The 21,359-nt window shown below is 52.4% G+C and overlaps 1 long non-coding RNA gene across 1 annotated transcript; it reads right to left on the reverse strand.

Moving 5' to 3' along the window:
* Positions 1-19,869, reverse strand: LOC123379846. Its single transcript, XR_006584761.1, has 2 exons — positions 17,671-19,869; positions 1-464 (listed from the first exon to the last, which is right to left on the reverse strand). It is a non-coding gene; the product is annotated as an uncharacterized LOC123379846 (long non-coding RNA).
* Between the last annotated feature and the right edge of the window lie 1,490 nt (positions 19,870-21,359).

Below are 21,359 nucleotides of genomic sequence, written 5' to 3' on the forward strand. Positions count from 1 at the left end.
TTCAGAAGAGCAAGAATTTTACTCTGTTTTGGTCACCGATGCATGCTGAGCACCTAGACTGGTGCTTGGCAAATCGATATTGACGGAATGCTTGAAGGAATGTTTCTGGGACAAGATGTATTGGAAATCTGTTGCTTTGTTAACAGATCGTCACAAAACTCAGTGGCTACAAACAGCACACATTTATCATCTCACAATCTCTGCGGGTCAGGAATCCAGACATGACTTGACTGGGCCCGCTAGGACTGCGGTCTCATTTGACGGCTCGACTGGGGACGGATCTGTTTCCTGGTTCACATGGTTGTTGTCGGGATTCAGTTCCTGGTGGGCAGATGGACTGAGGGTCTCGGCTCCTTGTTGGCTTTTGGCTGGAGGTCACCTTTGGTTTCTTGCCACTTGGATGTCTTCATGAAGGAAATCAGGACCTGGCAGCTTGGGCCATCAAAGCCAACAAGGAATAGAGTCTGCTAGGAAGACAGAATTTGCATTCTTGGAGACAGTGATCCCAGAGGTGACATCCCATCACCTGTGCTGTAGGTTATTGGTTCGAAGCAAGTGGCAGGCCCTGCCCACCCTCAGGGGGAGGAGATCACACGAGAGATGAACAGAGGAGAGGATCCCTGGGGCGTGGGAGAGGCTGCTCAAAAGAGCCCAGGGCTCACAGCCCCAAGTCCAGGGTGGATAGCCTGGCTTTGCCACTTACCACGTGGATTCCAAGGAGGCCGTTTCATTCCCCGAGATCACTTACCTCCGTCTTCAGTGGGGACAGCAGTGCCTCTCAGAGGATCACACAGAGGAGGAGTCAAGGCTGCCTCCGGAAAGTGGGGTGCCCAAGCTGAGAGGAGCCCGTGAAGAGCTCAGGCCAGGATGCGGTGGGGGGGGGGGGACCCACAGACGTTTGTTCCTAAGCTTTGGTTTTTCTCAAGAGAACAATTCCAACAATGAGGTCCTAAAAGGTTAGGCGTCACTGTCCTCACCACCAACACGTCCCCCTCAAGGATCCCAGCAAAACATCCCAGGGAAGTGGCAGCCACAGCCAGATTTGGGGCCGATCGGTGTTTTAAAAAATAAAAAAGTGATGTTGGCCGAAGAAGGAATCGTGAGTCTCACGCACACACACCATCAGCATGTGCCAAACGCTTTACTAACGAGGGAACTGGTGAGACAGGACAACCAGCTCACAGGAAGGCGTGAAGGACGGACACATTGATGGGTCAGGAATATCGGAGCGGATCTGCAAATTGCGCAGAACTGCCTCCGGAGGGGAGCACGGGGTGAGGGTCGCCCCCACCACTCTATCGCTTTCGTGTCCACGGGCAAAAGCCGTGTCCGTCGTCGTCTACCCTCGGCAACTGGGACTGCAGAACAGCACAAAGGCAACGAAAAGCAAGGACAAGGGGACGTCTGGGTGGCTCAGTCGGTTAAGCATCTGACTCTTGATTTCAGCTCGGGTCATGATGTCACGGTTTCGTGACTTCAAGCCCCACGTGGGCTCTGCCCACAGCACGGAGCCCACGTGGGATTCTCTCCCCCCTCTCTCTGCCCCTCCCCTGCTCACTCCCTCTGTCTCTCTCAAAATACATAAATATATTTTTAAAAACCAATTTAAAAAGTAAAAGCTAGAAAGAGGGTGGGGGCGCATCTGGGTGGCTCAGTCGGTTAAGCATCTGCCTTCAGCTCAGGTCATGATCTTTCAGTTTGTGAGTTCGAGCCCCACGTCGGGCTCTGTGCTGTCAGCACAGACCCTGCATCAGGCTTTCTGTCCTCTCTCTGCCCCTGCCCCATTCACACACTCTCTCTCTTAAGAATAAGTAAATAAGCTTAAAAAAAATATATTGAAAAGAAAAGCTAGAAGCAGATAAGCCAGAGGCTGAGCTCCACCGGATGCAACCTCCCACCGGAGACACCCAGGGATCCTTCCTGCTTATTCCAAGTCTCCCGATGCCTGGCACAGGGCCTTGGGAGGGCAGCCGGGACGGAGTGCCACAAACACGGCCGCTGGAACAACAGAAATGCATCCTCTGGTCGTTCTGCAGGCCAGCCGCCCAAGATCAAGGTGTCAGGTCAGGAACTTCCAATCTGCTCCCCGGGAAAATGTCTGCGGAGGACGCGCTCCAGACAGGAGCAGTGCTGGGCCCCGGCCTCCAGGGCTCTCGTCTGGCAAGGCCTGCTCGCCCGTGGTGCCAGCCAGTCCTCCCGCACACGGCCCCGGGCCCCAGCCAGTGAAGAGCCTGTGTCCGTCCCTGACACCTGCCCCGCAGCCACCCTGTCCACGTCCAGACGCCCCTCCCCTGTGTCTCCTATTTCACAACAGTTGTATCTTCCTGGTGGCCTCGGGGTCACGTCGCGGCGGCTGCCCAAACCTCAGAAAGCTGACGGCCTGGAGCCCGCTCCCGGGAGGGCTGGGCTTTTCTCCTCGGAGCCAGACTAGAGCTGGCCTGCTCATCCAGAGCGACCCTGATGCTTTCTTGCAACCAGTGCCTCCCTGAGACGGCTTCAATGCCCCCTGCGCTTGGGTCGCTTTTTCTTTTCTTTTCTTTTTTTTATGTTTATTCATTTTTGAGAAACAGACAGGCAGATAGAGTGAGAGCAGGGGAGGGAGGGGCAGAGAGAGAGAGGGAGACCCAGAATCCGAAGCAGGCTCCAGGCTCTGAGCCGTCAGCAAAGAGCCCGACGCAGGGCTTGAACCCTGTGAGATCATGACCTGGGCTGTAGTCGGACACTCAACAGACTGAGCCACCCAGACGCCCCAGGGCCGCTTTCTAAATTAGGTTCATAGTCAAGGGGCATCGTCTGATGTCATTTTTGCAAAATGGAACCAAAAAGCAGAAAGGAGCCTCTCTTTGTTGTTTGTTATGAAGAGTGATCCAACGTAGGCATTTCTCGAAAGCCTCTGGCTTCTTCACTCAAGTTTCCTCCGAGTTCTAGCACGGGACAGGACAGCCTTTTTTAAAGGAATTTTTTCTTACTATTTTTTTCTTTTAATGTTTATTTTTGAGACAGAGCATGAGCAGGGAAGGGGCAGAGAGAGAGGGAGACGCAGAATCCGAAGCAGGTTCCAGGCTCAGAGCTGTCAGCCCAGAGCCCGACGCGGGGCTGGAACTCACAGACCACGAGATCACGACCTGAGCCGAAGTTGGACGCTTCAGCGGCTGAGCCACCCAGGCGCCCCTGCATTTCACTGATTATTAATGATGTCGAGCAACTTTTCATGTGTTTGTATATCTTCTTTAGAAAAATGTTCAGATCATCTGTCCATTTTTTAACTAGATTGTGTGGGTTTTTTGTTTGTTTGTTATTGTGTCTTATGAGTTCTTTCTATATCTTGGGGTGTTAACCCCTTATCAGATATATGACTTGCAAATATCTTCTCCCATTCAGTGGGTTGGCTTCTTATTTCGTTAATGGTTTCCTTTGCTGTGCAGAAGCTTTTGTAGTTTGATATCGCCCGACCCGTTTATCCTTGCTTTTGCGTTTGGTGTGAGATCCAAATATCTATTGCCAAGACTGATGGCAAGTAGCTCACCACCTATGTTTTCTTCTAGGAGTTTCATGGCTTCAAGGATTGTATTCAAGTCTTTAGTTCGTTTTTAGTGAATTTTTGTGCAGGGTGTAAGATAGTGGTCTGGTTTCATGGTGTCCTTTTCTTTCTTTTTCCTTTCCTTCCTTCCTTCCTTCCTTCCTTCCTTCCTTCCTTCCTTCCTTCCTTCCTTCCTTTTTCTTTCTTTCTTTCTCTTTCTTTCTTTCTTTCTTTCTTTCTTTCTTTCTTTCTTTCTTTCTTGCATGTGGCCATCCAGCTTTCCCAGCACCATTTATTGAAGACACTGTCTTTTCCCCAGTGTGCATTCTTGTCTCCTTTGCCATACATTAATTGATCTCCTAGGCACGATCTTATTTCTAGGTTCTCTGTTCTGTTCTACTGATCTGTGTGTCTGTTTTTATGCTACTACCATACTATTTTGATGAGTATAACATTGCAATATAGTTTGAAATCAGACAGGATAGTATCTTTCAGTTTGCTCTTTCTCAAGATTTCTTTGGCTATTCAAGACCATCTGTGGTTCCATACACATTTTAAGATTGTTTGTTCTCCAGGCGCCTGGGTGGCTCAGTCGGCTAAGGGTACGACTTCGGCTCAGGTCATGATCTCGCGGCTCGTGGGTTCAAGTCCCGGGTCGGGCTCTGTGCTGACAGCTCAGAGCCTGGAGCTTGCTTCGATTCTGTGTCTCCATCCCTCTCTCTGTCTCTCTCTCCCTCACCCCTGCTTGTGCTCTGTCTCTGTCTCTGTCTCTCAAAAAAAAAATGGATAAAAATTAAAAACATAAAATACAATAATTTGTTCAAAAAAAAGATTGTTCTATTCCATGAAAAATATTATTGGGATATGGAGGGGCTTGCACCTGATGGGGCACGAATGTGTAGATTGCTTTGGGTAGTGTGGACACTTTAACAATACTAACTTCCAATCCACGAGCACAGTGTGTCTTTCTATATCTTTGTGGCTTCTACAATTTCTCTCATCCCTGACCTATAGTTTTCAGTATGGATTTCCTTCCTTTCTTCGGCTGAATAGTATTCCATCGTCTGGATATTCTATATTTTGCTTATTCCATGGACACTCGGGTTATCTTCACCCCTGACTATTGTGCATAATGTTGCCACGAACACGGGTGTACAAAAAAATTTGTTTTTAATTTTAAGATTTATTTATTTTATTTTGAAACAGAGAGAGAGTGCATGCACTCGAGAGCAGGGGAGGGGCAGAGAGAGAGGGAGAGAGAAAGAATCCCAAGCAGGCTCCGTGCTGTCAGCACAGAGCCCGACGCAGGGCTGGATCTCACAAACTGTGACATCATGACCTGAACCGAAACCAAGAGTCTGGTGCCCAGCCGACTGAGCCACCCAGGCACACCAGGAGGTTAAGTTTATAATGTAAGAAATGTCCTAAATATGAGGAATTGGGAAATTTAGACTTGCGTTTCCCCAAGACTGGCACGAGTCCCGCCCTGTGCCAGGCTGCCCTGTCATGCTTCCCAGCTAGTTTTCAGATCGTGAAAGCGTACGGTATTAGAGAGTAAAACCAAAGATTTGCTTTTAAAAGGTTATTTCTTTAAAATTGCAGGGACACCTGGGTGGCTCAGTCAGTCAAGCATCCGGTTCTGGGTTTTAGCTCAGGTTGTGATCTCACAGTTCATGCGTCTGAGCCCCGACTGGGCTCTGCACTGACAGTGTGGAGTCTGCTTGGGATTCTCTCTCTCTCTCTCTCTCTCTCTCTCTCTCTGCCACTCCCTGACTCACTTGCGTGCACACTTTCTCTCTCAAAAGAAATTAACTAACTAAATAAATAGAACAAAATAAAATTGCATTAAGAGGGGCGCCTGGGTGGCTCAGTCAGTTGAGCATCTGACTCTTGATTTCAGCTCAGGTCATGATCCCAGAGTTGTGGGATCGAGCCCCACATTCAGCTCAGTGCTGTGGGTGGAGCCTGCTTAAGATTCTCTCTTCCTCCGCCCCGCTCTCCCACTCACACTCTTTCTCTCGAAAACAGAAACTAAAATAAAAAATAAATTAAAAAGAACGTCATAAAATTTGCATTAAGAAACCTATTCCAGGGGCCCTGGGTGACTCAGTTGGTTAAGCGTCTGATTTCGGCTCAGGCCATGATCTGGTGGTTTATGGGTTCGAGCCCCGCGTGGGGCTCCGTGCTGACAGCTGGGAGCCTGGAGCCTGCTTCACGTTCTGTCTCTCTGCTGCTCCCCGACTCATGCTCTGTCTTTGTCTCCCCAAAATAAATAAACGTTAAAAAAAAAGAAACCTATTGCATATTATTCTATGATCACACAAATAGTGTATTTTATGAAAAATAATTCTCAAAATTAGTCAGAAGAGTGAAATTGTTTCACACTTTTGCAAATCCCTTTCATGTGTAGGTTAAGAGAAGCGGGCTGGACTGTCATGTCTGTTTCTGTGCTCAGTCGGTCATGATACATTGTTTCAGTTGACCCCACCCAAGAAACTTTGGCCTCGGAGGCGGGGGCCTGAAGTTGGACTCTGGAGGAGTATTTACATAGATACTCCACTAAAACCCACTAAAACCACAGGTAGACATTTCTGAGAGGTCTGTGACCAAGGGGAGCCTGACGCCACATCGACGAACGTTTTGTGCCATTGGCCTGAAATCCATTGCTTTCTCTGGCGTTTCCAATGGATGTGTTGCCCACACATGATCTTGTCACGCGGCCACTGGGTCATCTGAAAAGTATTCATCTGCTGACATACACATACAAGTGTTGATACACCTCATAAGGCAGCGTAAGAAACCCACAGCTGTGAACGTCCCCACCCGCCTCACGGAAAAGTCCCCAAGGAGTGGGACGGGATCACAGGTGATCACTGCATTGGGGCGGGGGACCCTGCCCCCAAAGGGACTTGGAGGGCATCCCCCCCCCTTCCTCACACGGATATTAAAGAAGTTTTTTTTAACATTTATTTATTTTTGAGACAGAGACAGAGCATGAACGGGGGAGGGTCAGAAAGAGAGGGAGACACAGAATCTGAAACAGGCTCCAGGCTCTGAGCTGTCAGCACAGAGCCCGACGCGGAGCTCGAACTCACGGACCAGGAGATCATGACCTGAGCCGAAGTCGGACGCTTAACCGACCGAGCCACCCAGGCGCCCCTCTCACACGGATATTAAAAGCTGCTTATTCAGTGGTCAAGACTTAATAAAATTAATCAATACATTCTGCCTCATCAAGGACACCTGTCCTGTTTTGACAGCAAGTGGGCCCGGGTACAGAGCGCGGTGACCAGCAGTGGGTTTTGGTGCCATGCCTGGATGGTCCGCGCAGACGAGGCGCGCATGTGACGGGGGAAAGGCAGGTGGCATCTCGGTGCTGTTCTGATCACAGTTCTGACCACACTGACTCCCCCAAACGGCTCCTGGGGCTCCTGGTTGGACTCTAATGTCACACAGGAGAGTCACGCTCTTTGAATTGATTTCCCATCGGTTATTCAGCAGGAGCTCTTTGTAGAGTTTTCTCTTCCTCAAGGACATCTCTCAACTTGGCTGTTGGTCTGTGATTGAAAGCCTCCGAGCTGCAGCGTCCCGAGCTGGGTGTTGCATGCTCGGGGCAATCTTGCCTGCTTTTTATTCTAATTGGAGCTCAGTTTTGGTCCTCTCCTCCAGGGTCACACACACCACATCCAGACACTGCTCAAACACCGCAATACCGTGTATGCTGCAGCAACTCTCCAAATGACTCGATTTCGATTCTATAATCTGACAGAAGCCGGTTCTTCCAAGAGAGCACTTCTTGATGGAATCAGCGAACAGTCGAAACGCGATCGACGTGAGGACAGACGAGGCCAGCGCGTGCGCTCAGGTCTCGAGGGATTCAAGAGGATCTGAAGTCCTTCGAAGCGTGTCCTCGCCCTGCAATGGAACTAAAGTACCAGTCAGTAATAGAAACATGACGAAAAATCCCCACGTTTGGGGGGGCTACGTAACACGCCTGTGAAAAAACACGCGTAACAGAAAGTTTGCCGTTTTGACGACTTGTAAGTGAGCGGCGACCTCGGGCGCTCACTGCTGAGCTCCGGTCCCACCGCTGTCCGCAAGGTGCTTCCGTCTGGGGAAGCAGGAGCCCCGTGACCCCTGAGCAGTAGCCCCCGGGCCCCGGGCCCCTGGTGCCCACAGCTCTCCTTGCTGTCTCTGACACCTTCCAGGCTCCTCCCACGAGAGGAATCACAGCCTTTGTGCTGGTGTGACTGGCTTATTTCAGTCGATGTGGTGTCCTCTGGGTTCATCCGCGCTGTGGCACAGCTCAGAACTTCCTTCCCCTTTAAGGCTGAATCATATTCTACTGTATGTTTAGAAAGAGAGAAGTGGGGAGAAAGAGAATTTCTTGACCGGGTCAATGATCCGTCAAAACGTAATCACCAGCAGCAGGCAAAAGCGGGCCAGGAGTGGATGAGGCCACACTACAGAACAGAACAGAAGCAGGCTGGGGTCACAGACGCAGAGCGGACCGCGCAGGGGCCAGATGCGTGTGCCCCCGCCTTCAGGGAGCCTGCTAGCATGCACCAACAGGTTGAAGGAAGCACAACGAGCAGGAGCCATGAAATGTCCCCAGTGTGTGCAGCTGGCTCTGGGCGTGGGCTCTAAACCCAGGCAGGCTGATGAGTCCTGAGCTCTGGAACCCGTGATGGTCGGTTTTATATGTCAGCTCGGCTGGGCCGTGGTGTCCGGATGTGTGGCCAAACACCAGTCCGGAGGTGGCTGTGAAGGTATCTTTTAGATGGGATTAACTTTAAGTCAGTAGACTTTGAGTGGAGTAGATTACCCTGCAAGGTGTGGGTGGGCCTCATCTCATCAGGTGAAGGTCTTGAGAGCAAAGACAGGTCCCCCAGGAGGAAGGAATTCTACCAGCAGACGGACATTGGTCTCGGACTCAAGCTGCACCAACTCTTACCAGAGTTTCTAGCCTGCTGGCCTGCCCTGCGAGTTTCAGACTTGCCAGCCCTTGCAATGGCATGAGCCAACTGCTTAAAACCTGTCTATCTATCTATCTATCTATCTATCTATCTACCTCTCTATCATCTAAAATCTCCGTCTCATCAGCTCTGTTTCTCTGGAAAGCCCTAACTAACAGTGCCCCTTTTCATTTCTATTTAGGTCTTAACAACAGCACATTGAGGCCATCGGGAGAGACCTGCATTTATTTATTGCCCCGTGGCCGCCAAAGCTGCTGGGAGATGGGCCTGGAAGGCCTGTTAGCCATTCACCCCTGGTTCTTCCTGGAGGGATTATGTGGTTGAGACTCAGCTTCAGAAAATGTGCCTTCAGGGGCCCCTGGCTGGCTCCGTGTGACTCTTGATCTCAGGGTTGTGAGTTCAAGCCCCACGTAGGGTGTAGAGATTACTTACAAATAAAATCTTGAAGGAAAGAAACAAAGAAAGAAAGAGAGAAAGAAAGAAGGAAAGGAAATGTGTCTTCAAATCCTACCTCCTGCTTCCTGTCTGCCCACAGCGGGAAGGTTGCCCTCCCGCTCGTGGAAGTCCCCAGGACTTAGACGCTCCTGTCTGGAGGGGAGTGCGGGGCAGAGGGGGTGGCTGCAGCCGTCTCCTGCCTCCCTGCCCACCAGCTGGCCCACTGGCCCCTGCAGGGACCCAGATCTGCTCTCGCTCGTCTGGGTGGGGGCGGCTACAGATGGGTGTCCGGGGGGTGGAGCTGGCCCACCGCCCTCCTGTGCTCGGGGCGGCACAGAGCACAAAAAGACACATCATGCCAAAAAATGTTTCTTTTTCTTCTTGCCCCTCCTTCCTGGCTGTTTTCCAAATCTTCCCAAAATGATTACCATCTCTCGAGACATCAGGGAGCAGAGCTGCTGTTTCTGCAACATCTTCTCAATGAGGGGAAAAAGAGAGAACAAAGCCTGGGCCGGACCTTGTGGGCCGGGTCAACAGCAAGCTTTCCGTGGCGGCTGTGTGTCTGTCTTGCTTGCCACCGGTCACACGAGACACACACTCTTCTTCCGTGGCCTCCACGACATTACAGGTCTGCAAACAAATGTACTTGGGTTCTGCGCAAATCCTAGCCGCGATGCACGGAGAGATTAGACAACAGACTTGTTTCTGGAAAACGGAATGTGCCTAATATGGGTCTTTGGAAGGTTGTTTAACAACGGGATGGAGGGGCGCCTGGGGGGCTCAGTCGGTTGAGCCGCTGACCTCGGCTCAGGTCATGATCTCGCGGTCAGTGAGTTCAAGCCCCGCGTTGGGCTCTGTGCGGACAGCTCGGAGCCTGGAGCCTGCTTCACATTCTGTGTCTTTTTCTCTCTCTCTGCCCCTCCCCCGCTCACACTCTGTCTCTCAAAAATAAATAAACGTTAAAAAAAAAAAAAATTAAGGGGGCGCCTGGGTGGCTCACGTTGGTTAAGCGTCCGACTCTTGGTTTCAGCTCGGGTCATGATCTCAGTCTCCGTGCTGACAGTGTGGACCCTGCTCGGGATTCTTTCTCTCCGCCCCTTCCCCACACGCTCTCTTTCTCAAAATAAATAAACTTAAGACATTTTTTTAATTAAAAGTTTTTTTTAAGTTGAGGTCGAGCTGCAGAATAGTTTTGCATACATTTGCCCGCTAGTTTTAGCAAGACCCATATGGCCTTTCTTGGTGGCTGTCCTTTCTGGAAGCAGTTCTAGACCCCTGCTGAGCACATGTGTGCTGCCCCCCCCCCCCCCCCCCGCAGGTCTTAGAGGAAGCCTTCTCTTCCTTCCAGGGGGTTTCACACCAGATAACTCTCTTTACACTATTCTAGAAAGCTCAGGGGTTGTCAGAGGCCAACAGCAATGTCTTTGCAAGTACGCTCCTTCCACGGAGGGACACGTGTGTTCATCTCTACTAACGTGCAAACTTCAGCAGCCCGCTTTTCGTGGCTCTGTCGGCCACCCTGCACCTCAGATGCTCTCCTCCCAGTCTCCACCTCGCGTGACGGGGGCCACGGCCTTTCTCATCGGCTCGCTAATCCCCCAAACCGGGTAAACCACCACCTGGCGACGGGAGTCGCGTTGCTGGAAATTAACCAGCTTCTCCGGCAGCTTCTTTCCATTCGGTGTGTGCGTCTGCCTCTGGGAACCGGTGATTTATAAATAAAAATTTATTATTTATCATTTATGAGCCTGGAAATGTGACACATATGGAGCTCCGGAAATAAACTGTCAGCTACTGGGCAACATATTTTTGATATATTGCGAATTTATTTCCTACATCACCGATCTGCCCAGATGGGCTTTCGGTTTGTCATACTCAGATGAAATCCTCCGTGCAGCCTCCGACACTTTGAAAGTTTTATCTTTGTGTTTCATAGCCGGTCTTCCCATGGGCCCCAATCTATTTTCTGGCTCCCTGTCAACGATACCTCCAGAGGTGATACAATAATCTGAGGGCCACAGAGTAATAACTCAACGTGTTTATGTGGCATCCTTCTCCGAGAGGCAAAGGTACTCCGAGGACAGTGCTGAACGTTAAGGCATTCCTGCGTGGCAGACAGGGGCAGGTGTTATTGTTGTGGGTTTTTCTAACTTATTATTTTGGAGATTTTCACATGCACAAAAGCGGGGAGAAAAGTGTAACAAACCTCTGTGTGCCCATCGTTCAGCTGTCAAATCTTTAACGTTTCCCACATCTCACTTCCTCTCCGTCTCGTTCTCTTTTCCCCCTTGAGTAGCTTAAAACAAATCCCAGATATGCCGTGCCACTGGTGCAGGAGAAAGTGTCATCAATCCCATTTTATGGCGAAGCAGGGGCACCATGAACTTAAGGATCTCACCGGAAACCTTACGCCGAGTCTACGGGGAAGACAGGCACCAGACGTAGGTCTCGGGGTGCTTGGGGGGCTCAGTGGGTTACGCGTCTGACTCTAGATTCGGCTCAGGTCACGATCTCGCGGTTTGTGGGTTCGAGCCCCGCGTCGGGCTCTGCTGACAGTTCGGAGCCTGGAGCCTGCTTCGGATTCAGTGTCTCCCTCTCTCTCTGCCCCTCCTCCACTGTCTCCCTCAAAATAAATAAACATTAAACATTAAAAAAAAAAAGTCAGTATATCAGAGTGTGTATTCAAAATATTTAACGGGGGCACCTGGGCTGCTCAGTCGGTTAAGTGTCCGACTTCGGCTCAGGTCATGATCTCGCGGTTCAGGGTTCGAGCCCCGCGGAGCTGCTTCGGATTCTGTGTCTCCCTCTCTCCGCCCCTCCCCAGCTTGCACTCTGTCTCTGTCTCTCTCAAAAATAAATACACGTTAACACAGAAGTTTTTTTTTAATTAAACAAACAAACTAACAACAGAAGTACGTCTCCCTGCATCCCGACACCATGCTCCTCAGAACAGAAGCAGGCTGTCCCTCACAGTGATGTGCTTGGTTACATAGGAAGCATCTACTACACGGTGTCAGCTGGGGCAAAGATGTTCGAACAGATTAAGAACACAGACTGGATTTATCTCAGTCCATAAATATTTAAACACTTTAGAAGAGTTTACTTCCTGAAACTATCAGAGTCCCTGTAAAGAATTAACGACAAGCTAAATCCCCCCGAGTTCATACACTTAGTCAGAGAGCCATTTGAAAACCCGGACATATGGAGTCATAAGGAATAAACGTGTGACCTCTTGGTCACTCGCAGCTCGGAACATATTGCACGTGTCTCGTGCTGTTGCGCTGGCGAGGCCGACGTGCCCGCCAGGAGAGTTCACGGCAAACGCCATCTCCCGCGAGGACATCTTAGATGTCTGGCTTCTCTCCTGGGCACCTGGGGCCATCAGGGGAGCCTTGCCAGACGCTTCGGCAGCCTCTGGTTTCCCCCACGGGAGAGCGGCTTCCAGGTGGCTCCGTGGGTCCCCTGCTGTGCCACTGGGAAGCCTGAAGAATTTGGCAGGTTTTGTGGCTGGTTCCTGGGAGGGGGCCTCTAAACCGTCAGAGCGCATCCAGGTGTAGGCCAGCGGGGTGGCTGATGGCCCCTACACAGCTTCGGGACGGGCGCCCTTCATGCCACAAAGACCAACATGGGTTAGAGGGTTGGGACTTTGGGTCAAGTGATATCAGGCTGAACTTTGGATCTCCAGGGAGGGGAGGGGGCTGGAGACGGAGCTCCTGTGCAGGGGCTCGGCGTGCCTGTGTCACAGCCCGTCACAGGAACTCCAGACCCAGACGCTCAGGTGAGCCTCCTGGCTGGGGACACAGGGATGTGCTGAGAAGACAGCGCACCCAACGGTGCGAGTCCTGCCCGGACTTCACCTTGAGGTCTCTTGAGGCAGAGCCTGATCTGTACCCTTTACGGGAAACCTGGAACCATTATTCTAGTGCTTTCCTGAGCTCTGTGAGTCGTCCTAGCACATGATTGAACCAGAGCAGGTGGTAGGAGTTCCCGAGTTTGCAAACAGTTGGTCAGAAGCACGAGTGGCCTACGGGCACCTGAGTGGCTCAGTCGGTTAAGCAGTCAACTTTGGCTCAGGTCATGATCTTGCTGTTCCTGGGTTCGAGCCCCGTGTCGGGCTCTCTGCTGACAGCTCAGAGCCTGGAGCCTGTTTCGGATTCTGTGTCTCCGTCTCTCTCTGCCCCTCCCCTCCCCTGCTCATGCTCTGTCTCTCTCTGTCTCCCAAAAATAAATAAACGTTAAAAAAATAAAAATATAAAAAACAAGCACGAGTGGCCTGGAACCCCCAAAGTGCTGCTGGCAGCTGGAGTGAGGGCAGTCTTGTGGGGCCTGTGGGGTCAGCAGTCGCCCTGGGAGCTGGTGGCAGCCTCGTTCCGCCTGTCCCAGTGCGATCACCCCGAGTGTGCACCTCGGGCTGGTCAGCGACCAGGCCTGCACCCAGCCCCTGACCTCAGCGCCTGAGCCCCTGACCTCAGAGCCTGAGGGGCCCGGCCAGGGCTGCAGGGTGGATTGGGGATGGGCCACCTGTGATAGCCTTTCTCCCTGTGCTACTGCTTTCTGTTTTCAAACAGCTGTGTTAGATTTTATTCTCGAATAGCACACACATTGTTAGAAGATCAAATACAGACGCAGATAAATAAAAATATAGAAGCCGAGACGCGAAGACACTCAGTGTCCCTGCAGACGCCCACTACGCCCTGGAAGAGGTTCCCTTCCAGACTCTTCGCAGCTCTCCAGCGGTTTGAAGGGGGAAGGCACTGGCCCTCTGTTCCCCCTTCTCCCTCCTGCTCTGTGCCCTGGGGGCCACCTGCAAGCCTCCTCCCGGGCTCCCTCCTCTGGCTTCCCAGTGGGTTGGCCAATGAGAGAGTAGGAGGAGGAGAGGGGGGCAGGGCTCAGGCTAGGTCCCGGTGCTGGGGGGGGGGGTCCCCTGCTTCACTGCCACACTTGCAGTATTCACCTGCCTCCTCTGCTTCTGGGAACCGCTCCCTCCCTCTGCCCTCTCTCCATGGGCTCCCAGCTCTCGACAACCCCACGTTAGGGTGCTAGGGTCGAACACCGCGGCACCCTGTGCCCGCAGCTCGGAGCCAGCGCCTGGATGAAGTGTCTTCAGATCCCTCAGCTCGAATGCCCTCTGTGTCCCGCGGGCCCAGCCAGCACAGGGAATGGGGAGGGGGTGGCAGAAAGCCGCCAGGGGAGAGCGGGGAGAGGCGGCTGGGGCCCTTCGGGAGCAGCGGCCACCTGCCCAGCACTCAGGGCTGTCACAGAGAGGCCCAGGGTGGTTCTGGTCAGACGACAGGCCAGGTGAGAGGACAGGTTGGCGAAGGCCACTGAGGAGAGAAGGCAGGGGCCAGACCCTCGGCTGGGCAGGCTGGGCCATCCTTGGACAGACTCTCGGTGCGATGGGTGCCCCTCATTCGTCGTGGGGAACGTATGGGCCTCAGGCCTCTGAAGTTTGAGACCTGGAAAATCGGCATCCATGAACAAACATACTAGCAAATGCTGCAGAGGGCTTGGGCGGCTGGCCACATCTCAGCATCTCGGTCACCGCACGACAGGCAAAGGTGCGGGGTAACATGACGCCTGCGTCCCTCCAACACCCCAGAGCAGAGTTTCTCAAAGATCCCAGATCTCAGACCTTCTCAAAGTCTGGGCATTTGTCACAATGCACATTTTTTTTTTTCTCCAAGGAGGCTTCATGCTCCGTGCAGAGCCCAGCGTGGGGCTTGAACTCAGCACCCAGGTATCGAGACCTGGGCTGAGATCGAGTCCGACGCTTAACCGACTGAGCCACCCAGGCGCCCCCCGAAACGCAGATTATCGATGCTGACGACAGTGAGCTTCAGCTGATCCCCCAGAAAGCCGCGACCTTGAGAACCCCCGCTTCCCCTGCCTCTGCCTCAGGTAAGACACCCTGTCGGGCCTTTCCCTCCCTCCCACGTGACCTACGAAGATGCCCGTTTATACACAGACTCTGCTATTTCCTGTCCTGTGTCTCGTCAGTGGTTGGCTGAGATTAGCCCCGCCCCCCCCACACCAGTTACAGCTGGACAGGGACACATTTCCACCCCGCGCACTGCGTGGGCCCCGGACCTCAGACCCACGAGTCCCACACCTGTAACTAGTGAGACCACCCTGCCCAGACTCTCCGTTCCTGCACCGGGCCCCCTCCTTGTGGCGGCGGCCGCAGAACGTCAGCCTGCTTCCTTGTATGTTTCGTGCCGGCAGTGCGCTCCCCGGGCCCAGGAATCAGCATTTCCACATGCGCCTTTGGGTGCTTCCTACAGCATCACACTTGAGCAGCTGGGCTCTGGAGCCCTGGGCACCCAGGGAGCACCGTGAGGGCGGTGTGGCCAGGCCCACACTCTCTGCATCGGCAGGTGAGGGTGCCGCGGGCACCACCCCGAGGGAATCAGCTGTCCACACTGCTGGCGGGTCTCCAGCCTGCATCCAGGGGCCACTTTGATTTGCCCCGGTGTGGGGGGGGCGGGGGGGGGGGGAAGAGCGGACTTTGTAAACGGAAAGAGACCAAAGTTAAGTCGATGGGAAGAATCTTGAAGTCAATAGTTGGTTTTTGAAAGCAGCTCACAGGCCGGGGTCCAGTGTCCTTTCTTAACCAGCAACTCCCGGCTCGGCATTTTCTTGGTTTGTCATCGTCGCCCCTGCTGACAGTGAATGATTCCCTCCCTGGGAATATCACAAGAACTGTAGTGGCTGCCGGAGCCCTTTGGCACAAAATTCCTCTGTGAGTCAGAGCCCGAGGCCATTGGCGAGAAAGGGACAGCTGCGGGCCGCACATCTGTGAGTCATTTGAAAATTTTATGAATAATAAAAACTATCCATTACACAGACTTATACATTATATATTAACCCGACACCTCCACGATTGCCCTATCAGCGGTCTCCTCCGGCACACACGTTGTTTTCTAACGACACTCTAGCTCCAATAATAAATTCAAATATCTAGAACGTTGCTCTCCAGTAACACGACATAACATTTCCCACTCTGCATCGTCAACACTCCAAGAACAATAATAAGAATAAATACGGCAGTCACTGAACAGAGAAGGGAGACGTGGAAACCCCCCAGAATGCTACAAGCATAGAAAGAGAATTATGGTTTTAGGTTAAATAACCAGGAGGCTGAAAAATTAAAAAAATAAAAAATAAAAAAACCCCAGAGAACATCTAAAGATGCTGAAAAATAAGCCTTAAAGATAGTTGAGCCGCCGGGAGCCCCGTAAGCTGCCCCCTGAGTGTAGGTGACCTTCGTTTGTGACTGTGTGTCTGGCGATATCATCAGGGTGCTTTAGAGGACCCAGCAGCACAGTGAAAGGACGGAGGGTGGGAACCGGAAGCCGCGGGAAAGAAAAGGAGCCCCTTTAAGTACCATTCAGGGCAGGCAGGGGCTCATTGTGTGTGGGGCGGTGGGGGGATCTCGCGGAGAGATCCCTCAGCCATGGGACCTGCTCGCGGGCCCTTCCGGTGTGCGGGTCTCCACCCCCCTCACCCCTGTGTCTGGGTCAGTTTTCAGGAATACCTTTTCCCCCATTTCTTTTTCTCATAAACTCTGTAGTTAACATTTTCTCCCTCGGAAAACAGCTTTTGGTGGTACAAAGCGTTGCCTATTTCCATGCATTAAACCTACATTTTTATTCTATCCCAGAACATCCTTTCTTTTCTGCTTTCTCCCTCATTCCGGCGGCAGTGACTTGCCATATGTTCCAAAGAAGATGGTGTTTTATTTTGGCTTCCCCTGGCTGGCCCAGAGCTGAGGAGGATATATTTTAAGGCCCACACTTAAAAATAAAAGGCTTGGCAAGGCTTCTGATGAACTAAAAACATCAAGACATACTTGTAACTTGGGCCCTGATTAGTTTAGATTTCGTAAGATTTCAAAACCAGTGCTTAGAAGAAAGAACGAAAGGCTAGCGGGTGCCAGTGTGGAGGGATTGGTCCTGCTCCTGGGGGGCAGGGCTGGTGTCCCGGGACAGAGCATGGCCCTCAGCCACTTGGTGCCCTTGCCAAGGGGATCCAGGTGCCGTCAGGCCTCGACTGCCGAGGACAGTGCGGAGAAGCTTGCCCCTTCGATGCATTTGCAAGCCGCTGGTTGCCTGTTTTAAACTTTTTTTTTTTTTTTTTTTTAAAGTAAGCTCCAGGTCCAGCACAGAGCCCAATCGGGGCTCGAACTCAAGACCCCAAGATCAAGACCTGAGCTGAGATCAGGAGTCGGACGCTTAGCCGACTGAGCCACCCAGGAGTCCCAGCTGGTTGCCTGTTTTAGACGTAAGACTGGCATGGCTGTCCCTGGTTATGTTCTGTCCCCCGTCCCCCGCCCCCAATTTGTCCCATCGGCTACGTCCCCACTGGACTGGGGATCTTGCAGGTGGGGACAACAGAAGAGACATTTCAGCCTCTTTGGGTAGGAAGAGCGGCTTCTTTGTGGAGTCCAAGAGCCCAGTTCTGGGCTGCCCATTCCACCCACAGTGGCCAAGGACGGCGGTTCATCACCAACATTCCGGTTTCGTTCCCGGCCTGACTTCGGTGAATACTTGATTTGTGAGTGCCAAATCCCGCGTAAGCGATTTGAGAGGCTGCACGAGGCACACAGTACAGGTGGTTCGCAGAGGACGAGTCTGTGCCCCTCCTGCACAGTGATGTTCCCGAGGGCCCCCCGCTCTCTCCCCAGCAGCCTACTCCCGCCGGGGGAGGCGGCCTTGACTTCTCACCCATCCGGAAGCCTACCTGGCTACCTTGGCCCAGAGACGCACGAATTTCCAGGGCACCATGCAAAGAAGCGGCTCACGATGTTGGAGGAAGCGTCTGTCATGAAGGCACCGTGACCCCGCGGGGGGAGCTCTGTCTTCCCTGGTCTTAGGTACGCATTTCTGTTAAGAATAGGATGTGGTGTTACACCCCTGCGTCGGGGTGCCGCGCATCTGGGGACGGGGCAGTGAGAGGAGCTGTCAGAGGCGGCTGGGGCTCTGGCACCTCGCGTTAGGGAGGAGGGGGTCCTCAGACAGCAGAGCAGACACGGAAGAACCCCCGAGGCCGCGATGCCCTCACGGCGCTGTCCGGCTATCACAGAACTCGACCAGTACTCGACATTTGCAGCAAGTGCGCTGGGAACGCCGGCCTCTCCTGCAAGTTTCACCACGAGGAAGCACGTGACGAGCACACGCGCCGGCCGGGTCTCAGCTGCACGTTCTCTGGGGTTTCGGGGAGACGGGCTGAAGTCCATGCTGACTTCTGACGGGTCGAGGGAACATCCTCAAGTAAAGAAACATGCTGGAGACGACTGACCGTTTTGTGGGTTCTCCAGACTTGTGGGGAAAACACGGGCAGCGATTTTTGCCAACCGAGGACTGGATGCCATCAACCCACACTCGCTTTTTGGGTGGGCGATCTTGCCTGCTGTCACTCGTCAGTGGTGTCGCTCGCTCCCGCCTGCAGGTCCCGGTTAGACTTAGGTCAACGTCGTGGGGAAGTGCGGTGGCTTTTAGCGCGTCGACGCACTTGGCCACCGCGAAGGCCAATCACTAAGCGGGGACACTTAACTCCTGCCCAGTGGGGGGGAGCTCCTATGGGGCCACAGGGACAAGCTTCAGGCCCCTCCCTGGGGATCCAGGGCCAGGTGGGGATCCAGCTAGGGATCCCCACTTGTGGTCACAAGGTGTCAAATTTGCAAAAGTGAGACATTTGAATACAATAGCTTCAGACCACAGCCTCTTTCCACCCCAGCTCGTCTCTCACAGGCGCTGGAGTGGTTGGGAGCACGTCGGGACCCGCCCTAGGGGTACGCTTAGTTTGGGTTTGGTGGGATGTGGTTGGGGGTTCACAGTGACTTCCCTGGTCGGTGCTGTCTGGTGTGGACCGGCTTCCGGGCACACTCCTGCTTTCCACCGAGCGGAATCGCCAGGCACTCTGATGTGCAGGTGGCGACAGAGGGGATCCCGTGGTATGGACACCATGAGATTGCGGACATTGCTGTGCTGATGTCACGTGGCCAGGAACGCGTGGCCTAGCTGTGAACATGCGGTGTGGCCACAAACACGTGACGCGGCCAGGTCCGGAGGGATTTGGCACAGAGTCGCTGTGGGTGAGGGCAGGTTTTGAAGTGCATGGAACAGAAGCTACTCGGGGGGAAATCCTTTCTTTCTTTTATTTATTTTGAGACAGCGACAGAGAGAGCGAGCTGGGAAGAGGCAGAGAGAGAGAGAAAGCGAGAGAGAGAATCCACTTGGGATTCTCTGCTGTCAGCGCAGATCCCGATGCGCGGCTCGATCCCACGAGCTGGGAGACAGTGATCTGTGCTGAGACCGGAGTCGGACGCTTAACCAACTGAGCCACCCGGTGCCCTAGAAAATCCTTTCAATCAGGAAAACTCCCATCAGAGGATTCAGTTTCCATCCGTAACGGGACAGATGGAATTCTGTCGAGAGCGTCCTCCTCGCATAGCAGAAGCAGCTAAACATGGGCCTTACTTTCCCCTTTTTGATAGGAGCACGTGAAATAAAGTTTATCAGCATTCACTACAAACAGCAGAGACATCTGTGTGTGGTCACACGTCTATGCATCCAAACCACCAAAAAACCAAATTTCAACCAACCGCGCAGGAGGAAAGATGGCATGATCTTCATAGCCAGCAAAATAGTGCTATGAAATTCTCATAAGAAGCAATCAAACGTAGCAGCCAATGTTATTTTTCTATTAGCTGCCTGACACATAGAGGCGTGTCAAGTGGTTAATTAAAATCTGTTATCTTTCTGGATTTTGTGAGGTTTATAGTATCCACCAACTTTTAAAATTTGTAAGCAATTTTTTTCATTCTCTATAACATCCACTTTCACGTTTGATTTTGAATTCTTTTTAAAAAAAGTTTTTTTAATGTTTATTTTTGAGAGAGAGAGAGAGTGTGTCTGTGTGGGGGGGGGCAGGGGCAGAAAGAGGGGGACACAGAATCCGAAGCAGGCTCCAGGCTCTGAGCTGTCAGCACAGAGCCTGATGCAGGGCTCAAACTCATGAACTGTGAGATCACGACCTGAGCCAAAGTCAAACGCTTTAACTGAGCCACCCAGGTGCCCCTTGATTTTGAATGAAGTCTACATTATTTTTATGAAAAGAGCTTGCCAAATTTCATAGCTTCAGGCCCCACGAAACCTGAATCTGTCCTCAAAAATTGGTTTATACTTTCTTTCCTTTTTTTTTTTTTTTTCTGTTAATTTTCATTGAACCCCTTCTAGACTTAAATATTCGTTCATGGATTTAGGAACTGAAAAAAAAAAATAGTTTCACTACACTTCACTAAGAAATTCATGTCCAGGGGCCCCTGGGTGGCTCAAAGTGTCCGACTTCAGCTCAGGTCATGATCTCTCGGTTTGTGAGTTCAAGCCCTGCGTTGGGCTCTGTGCTGACAACTCAGAGCCTGGAGCCTACTTTGCAGCATTCTGTGTCTCCCTCTCTCTGTGTGCCCCTTCCCTGCTCACACTCTGTCTGTCTCTCAGAAATAAGCATTAAAAAAACTTAGAAATGCATGTCCAATAAAATTTACTTTTTAAGTTTAGAAGCGTTCATTAAGGGGTGCCTAGATGCCTCAGATGGTTAAGTGTGGGACTCCTGATTTTGGCTGAGGTCGTGATCTCACAGGTTTGTGAGATCAAGCCCCAAATTGGGCTCTATGCTCACAGCGCAGAACCTGCTTTGGATTCTTGCTCTCCCTCTCTCCGCCCTTCTCCTACTCATGCTCTCTCTCTAAATAAATTTTAAAACATTTTGATTTTTTTTAAATGTTTATTTTTGACAGAGAGAGCATGAGCCGGGGAGGGACCCTCAAGCTGGGGTTAGGGTCCTATTAAGAGACTCCAGAGAACTCGCTCGCCCCCTCTCTGCAGTGTGAGGACACAGCGAGAAGGTGGCCATCGGCAAGCCAGGAAGAACCTTACCCGCTGCATCAGCCAGTACCTTGATCTTGGACGTCCGCCTCCAGAACCGAGAGATGGACACTTCTGTTGTTTAAGCCCCCCCAGCTGTGGTGTTTTGTTATGGTGGCTGAGCCGCCTAACACAGAGCCCAAGCCCCATCCTCGCTACGCGTCCCCTCCCAAACCGTGACCTCCAGAGATGTCCTTGTCTGGGCCTTTGCATGGACCCACCCACCCTGACACCTCGAAGACCACGCCGAGGGTCTCCCCACCATTGCCCTGTGCACCTGGGGGCTTCCTGGTCACCTGGCAATATCTGGGCTAAACATCTTGCCCCATGGAGCTCTCTCGGGTCAACACCCAGCCCCAAACAGCCCCTCTGCTACCAGACGTGGCTCATCACCTTGCCAGGCCTTCCACGTGCCTCGTTCCCAAGGCTGGAAACTTGGGAGAGGTCGTCCGTCCCCACCGTCTCTGACCCCACGGCCCAGATGCAGGCCTGGCATACGGGGGG

The sequence above is a fragment of the Felis catus genome, chromosome C2 (assembly GCF_018350175.1).
Source record: "Felis catus isolate Fca126 chromosome C2, F.catus_Fca126_mat1.0, whole genome shotgun sequence".
NCBI lineage: Eukaryota > Metazoa > Chordata > Mammalia > Carnivora > Felidae > Felis > Felis catus.